We start from the raw sequence: 6,599 nt of genomic DNA, 5'->3' as shown, positions 1-6,599 counted from the left end.
AGAGGTTGCAGTGAGCCGAGATTGTGCCACTGCACTCCAGCCTAGGCAACAGGGTAAGAAACCATCTCAAAAAAAAAAATACTCTCTAAGTAAAGTTTAAACAATTTTTCACTTATTTAATTGCCCTCTATATTATACTAATGTCTCCCAAATGTTTAGTTCCAAGCAAGACCTCTCTCCCAAGCTTCCGACCGGCATTTCTCAGCAGCCTATCAGGCATCTCCAACCAAAAGTTCCACAGACTCTTCAAATTTTAAATGTTCAAAACTGATTTCCTCCTATTCTTCACAAAACTTGCTATTCTTTCTAGGTTCAATATCTCAGTGAATGGTACTACCATACACTTAGTCTTCCAAGTCAGAACTTGGGAGTCGTAATGGACTCCTCCCCTTCTCTCACTTTCCACATCTACCAACTCCATCTGATTATTCCATTTCCTGCTAGAAATACTTTGATGAACAGGAACCCATGTTTTAACTCACCATTAAAACCCAAAACCTGTCATAGTGTATGGAACATAGTAGGTGCTCTGCAAATACTTTGAAATCAATGATCAAATCAAAGTAAAGAGTCATGGAAAAAAAGATAAAAAGAAAGGAGACAAAGCTGAGAAAAGAAATTCTGCATTTGATTCACACAATGTTTTTCTGGTGGCCATAATACTGAAAATGCCTTGTTTCACTCCTTTTTATGGCTGAAATGAGGTGATTTTTCTTTTTCTCTTTTTTCTTTCTTTTTTTAATTTTTAAATTTTTTTTGAGACAGAGTCTTGCTCTATCACCCACTACACTCGAGTGTAGTGGTACAATATCGGCTCACTGCAGCCCTAACTTTCCAAGCTCAAGGGATCCTCCTGCTTCAGCTTCCTGAGTAGCTGGGACTACAGGCATGCGCCACTATGCCTGGCTAATTTTCTTGATTTTTTGTAGAGACAAGGTCTCATTATGTTGCCCAAGCTGGTCTCGAACTCCTGGGCTCAAGCAATCCTCCCAACTTGGTGTCCCAAAGTGCTAGGGTTACAGGCATGAGCCCCGGCACCCAGCCGATTTTTCTTTTTTTAAAAAAGCAAATTATTTTCCTGGAGGAATTTAAAAGTATAAAAAGTATTAAAACATAATATAGCAATTCAATTACCACCCTCCAGAATGATTCCCCATAATATCCTAGCTATGTGTTCCCAGTATGTTCTATGTGTATATGCTTTAAAAAATAAACACTATATAAGCACAAAAATTCCTCTGATGGTTCTCTCCCACTTTCAAGTTAAATTATGAACTAATTGATATGACCCCTTGTTGCTGCCTGATCTAGTCTCTGCAATATGGAACTTTTGCTATTGTTCTCTGCACTCTTTCATGCCTTTATGCCTTTGCATATGCTTTGTATAGAATATAGTTGACCTCCCTGCCCCAAATCTGACAAATATTTTACTGGTTCTTCAACCAGTTCTCCAGAAGTAGAACGAGTTCTTCCTCCTCTATGTTCCTATAGAACCCTATGTAGACTTCTTTACAGCATTTTGCACATTGTATACTCATCTATTCCTCCCCCCAGATTCTCCTCTACTACAACTCCCCTCACCTGGATTTTGGGCTACTTGAGGGCAGGGACTATTTTTCCAAATTCTGTGGCAACAGTGCCTAGCCCAGAGCTTTGCACAAAGCACTATGCTGAATAAATGGTTGAATTTATTAAATCGTCTTCCTCCTTCACTTATCTTTTTAAAATATTGGGCAATTACCTCAGCAAAATGAAATTCCCCTTTCTTTCCCTTCATTTTACTCGTGAGTCGAAAAGTTGTCCTCATCAAGAAGTTGTAGTAATTCAACTGTAACAATCCATCAAGCTACAAGGATTCATCTCTAACAGAGAAAAAAAAAGGTCAAAAGTTAGGAGTGAAATTAGCCCTAATAAACAACCATTTTCCTCAACCTTTAAGTGACTTGGAAGTGCTTGGCATTCCCCACCTATGTCTTTATCCAGCTCTTTTAACATATTTTTACTCAAAAGGTTAAGTTTCTTAAAGACACATATAGTTACTCGTTTGTACTTAAGTTGTATTGTCTATCTGTTCTAAATTGTTATTTATAGCAGTTTATGTGGCCACTGTTTTTCATGGCAACAACATAGCTTCATTATGGATTAAATAGGCTTCTTCTGGGCTGGTGTAGATCACATTTCTATGCCTATTTATGACACTGTTTCCAGGGGGAACTATAATTTCCAATTAGAAAAAAATATATACATTCTTCCATACCTTTCAAGTGATTTTAATGCAGGTGGTTCACAAGGAACACACTTTAACAATTTTAAAGGACTATAACTCTCAATTAAAATTCTAAGCTTATCAAAGAATAAACATCATCTTATGAAAAACACTTAAAACTCAATAACAATTTCAAATCACAATAGAAAGTGCTTCCCGCAAAATGCTAAGAGCTTAACCGACATGAAAATAAATCTAGAGCCTTCGTCTGTCCCCACAAGCACAAACCCATAACCCCAAGAGAGATTCTCTAGACGGTGCGCCCAAACTACAATACCCAGAATACCCTTCTCCGTCTGAACGCTGGGGACAATCGGAAGGGGAGGGGAAGAATTGTGCGTATTGAGAAATAAGTGTCCCGCAACTCCATCTCCCATAATTCTCGGTCCTCACTTGCGTCTCTCTGCCAATGTCAACACGAGTTACCCCCAGGAAGAACAGCCTCCAGCGACCTCAAACTACATTTCCCATGAAGCCATGGGCTCGGGCCTCCGGCTTCCCCGGTGACCAGTAGCCAATAGGAGACGCCGCAGTGGGCACCCTGTGTGTGAGAGTCCAGCCTTGGGCCAGAGTGCCGGGTCTAGGCCTGGAAGCGCGAGGCGGGCATTTCGGAAGAGAGTGGCGCGGCGTGGGGCGCCGCGAGGGCACTACGAGCCCAGGAACTGCCGCGCCGGCCCGATTTTCCGCGGCTGTATAAGGACTAGCGCTTCGGTAGCCGGGGAGCTGGAGGTCAGAGAGGCAGAAAGCCCCAGTGGCCGTGGCTGGGGACTGTGGGACTGAGGGGGCCTAGGGAGGAGGGTGCTTCCGGGGCCGCGGTCCTCAGCGCCTAACTCCACCCAGCTCCGCCTCTGCAGGGGAGGGGGTATCGGGACTGGGAGTCGGGGGTGGGCTTTTGAGCTCTAGGCGCCAGTTCTCTTGAGCCCGGGAGCGCGCTGTCTTTGCTCTTTTTTTTTTTTTTTTGGTCCAACTCGCCCGCCCTTTTTTTTTTTTTTTCCCACGACGCCGCCCCCCTCCCCCTGGCTCTGTGCCTCCTCAGAGGTCCGAAGTTGGGGTTTGCGTCCAGGGTTTTACCTAGGCGGTGACTGGACTCTAATTCTTACCGCGGGAATTGGGTGATCTCTTTCCTCTTTTCCCTCATTTTGTATTTCAGGTTTGGGCACATAACCCTCCCTGCGCTACACTCCCCATTTTCTTTGGGGCATGGGAATTCCTTGCCACGCTCAGGGCGTGACTTTTTTTTTTTTCAAACTTTCTCTTTTTGCCTCCTTAATTGATCGCCATCTCTTTACTGGCCCCTCAGCCACCTGCCACTTCCCCCACCAGGTCTTTGAAGTGGGAAGAGTTTCCCCTCAATTTCTAGAAGGGATGGGAAGCAAAAGAGGGAAGGAATCTTGCTTTTGAGAAATGTGTGTTTAAGGTTCAGTGCAGGGTTCTGGTGAGAGTAAAAGGCAAGTTAGACTGGTTATAAAAACCCAGCGCTTTAGGGGTTTCCAGCAAAGACTGATAGCACTAATGTTGACAAACATTTAGGGGGCACACCTTTATTCTACAGAATAAAGTAGACCGTGTGAAACAGACCATATTAATCATTGTATTATTACAAACGTGTGCAAAAAAACGCTAAGAGGGGTCAGTGGAAGAGCATACTGATGGGGGTGGTGAGTTCATCTATGGAAGTTCAAGCCTAACCCGGAAAGTGCTGAAGCCCTCATCCGGCTTTTAGGCTTTGTGAAGGAGGTGAATTTTAATTTGGGCTCCAGCAGAGTACAGGGGATTTGAAGTTGTCAAAGAGGAGGGAGAAAATGCTTCCTGCTACTGAGATTGGACTTTGAGAAGGGTAAACAGAAGAGGGAGCACTGTGAGACAGGTGGGCTTGCCTGATTGGAATAAAAGATATCAGCACAAATATACTGGGAAATAAATAGGGTGGAGAAGCTTGGGGTCATAATAACATGATACTTTGAAACATACACATAGTTTGGATATTATTCTGTATCAAATAAAATTGAAGGCAAAAATTAAGATTGGATGATTTTTCTTTTCATCCTAGGGAACCTGATTTGAGATCAATTCTTGGAGAACACAAAGAAGTGTGATGGTATGTTCCAGGTGTGAGTTTAAATCCAAGAAGGAGCTTGTCTTGCAGATGTTTTGTTTGTAGCTATTCTTAGCTACAGTCTATAGCTGTCAACTTTAAAGCCTAGAGACATCGATTTATTTTCTTAAGAAATGCATTTGCTGTCCCTGTGCATCACATTATCTGAACTGTAGTCATCTCATTGGGTGACAATAATGACTGCTATTTATTGAACCCACATAATGTCCTCGTCATCATCATAAATACTTTGTTGCATTATCTTAAGAGTGTTGTGAAGTAGGTACTATTATTCCTGTTTCTTTTTCTAGAAGAAAACACTAAAATGCACAGAAGTTAAACAATCTACTTAAAGTCACATAGATTATAAGTTGAGTTGAGGTTTGGGTGTACAGATTTCTGACTCCAAAGCCCATGCTCTGTTCAACATGGTTTGCTGCTCCCAATGTTCATTCTTGTTCTTGACTTTCCAGTTGTGGTAAGGAGAGATAGGTATAGTTCATCATCCTGGCCAAAACCCAAATGATTCACTTAAAGTTTCTATGTCAGAATGTATTTGCTGTAAAGTAGCTGCCAAAACCAAATTAACTGTCATTGCAACTGTAGCTAATTGTGTCTGCCAAAACCATAGTCAGTACGGCTATTTCTGAATTAGATGATTCTCTTTATAACACATATCATACCTCTAAGCTATTTGAACCTTGATAGTACTTTGGATGTATTTTATTTTCGCATTTTAAAAAGTTACCTGGGACACTAGATCTCTTTCATGACCTCTGCCCACGTGAAGTGTTGGAGAAACAATGAAGTACAAGGTGTGAACTCTTCCTGGGGTCTAGTTGGGGAGCTGGATGCCCACAGTTCTGAGATACTGTAGTGTGTAGTATAACAGAGACAGGTACAAAGTGCTATGGAGGGATAAAGGAAGGTGTGACTCACTGTAAGGGAGACTCGGAGAAGGCTTCCATGAGGAGGTGACATGAGATAGGTCTTGAAGGATAGTGAGTTTGCCCCAGGCAGGGAAGGAGTAGAGGGGAGGCATTTCAGATAGAGGAGTCAGTCTGTGAAAGATGTGTGGCTGTATAAGAGTAGGGCATGTTCATTCAATGTGGAAGAATTCAGCATGGCTGGAGTGCAGATAGTTGAGTAAAAGGAAAGTGTAAATGGGTAGGAGAAGAGTCTGGAAAGAGGTTGGGGCTGATTTGCGAAGAACCTTGATTGCAATCCTAAATTGGAATGTGCCCCCATAGGTCAGTGGTTCTCAAAACGTAGGGCATCTGCCAGTGGTAGTTACACTGTGCTCCCACAAACATTTTAATTTTACTAGTTACATGTTCAAATATGTCTTAAAAAACATAAAACTGAACTAAGCCGTCACATCTAAGATTACTTTGGATTTTACTTCATAAAAATAGAAAGTGAACCAGTTTTCAGTTCATTTAAAGACAAATATTAAGTAATAATAGTACACATTGTGTGTGAATATGGTAAAAATCACTAAGTAATACTCATGACTGAAATTTGGGAAGTGCTGCTTGTAGGCCATAAGAAACCATTAACATGTTTTAGAAGAGCACCACGATCAGATTTTTACTTTAAGGACAATGACAGTGGGAAGGATACAGTGGAGGTGGATATGATGAGGCTGCTACTCTGTTCCACAGAGAGACAGTAAAGACCCAAGAGTAGTGACGTGAGCGGAGCGAAGAGATTTGAGAAACATTTAGGAGGTAAAATTATTAGGACTTGGTGGATGTTAATATTATTTTGTCAGTGTTACCAGAATTGTTTTAAAAGTCTGCATGCCCCCCTTGCCTCTTGTCCTTTATATTCTATGGTGAGCAATAATATTGCCAAAACATGCTATGTTTCTATGTTCATTAAGATTACAATGGAAGCTATAGTTACCACTCGAGTGGATTTGGATTACACACAAACATCCTTCCCACCTTACTCAGTGTCCTTGAGAGCAGTAGCACAAATATTTAAGGCACTGATTAGGAATATGACCATGATCTGTGACCCTTAGGCATGCAAGAAATTCCTCAGCCTTTAAGACTCAGCTCATATGTCAACACCTCTGTGAAGCCTTCCCGACAGCCCTTGCCCAACATGCATGAATGCACACACAAGGCAATGTTAGGCCTCTGGCTTCCACAGGACCCTGCACTTAGTTACCTCCGTCCTAGCCTGTACCACACTGTAGGGTGTCGGTCTGTGGATGTCTCTGTGTTCCCC

The 6,599-nt window shown here is 42.2% G+C and overlaps 1 protein-coding gene across 6 annotated transcripts in view; it reads left to right on the top strand.

Moving 5' to 3' along the window:
* The first annotated feature begins 2,555 nt into the window (after window positions 1-2,555).
* ENOX2 (ecto-NOX disulfide-thiol exchanger 2) overlaps window positions 2,556-6,599 on the top strand; it is a 277,973-nt gene continuing 273,929 nt past the window's right edge. For 3 of the 6 annotated variants that reach the window (XM_063601711.1, XM_003818943.7, XM_063601710.1), the window contains exons 1-2: window positions 2,560-2,995; window positions 4,317-4,364. The gene's annotated coding sequence lies outside the window, so the exon portion shown is untranslated. Of the gene's footprint in view, window positions 2,996-4,316; window positions 4,365-6,599 lie in introns of all 6 variants that reach the window. The other 3 variants (XM_008972365.5, XM_024927360.4, XM_034949451.3) reach the window with 3 other exon arrangements.

Source organism: Pan paniscus, chromosome X (genome assembly GCF_029289425.2).
Source record: "Pan paniscus chromosome X, NHGRI_mPanPan1-v2.0_pri, whole genome shotgun sequence".
NCBI lineage: Eukaryota > Metazoa > Chordata > Mammalia > Primates > Hominidae > Pan > Pan paniscus.
This window is presented reverse-complemented; position numbering and strand designations above follow the sequence as displayed.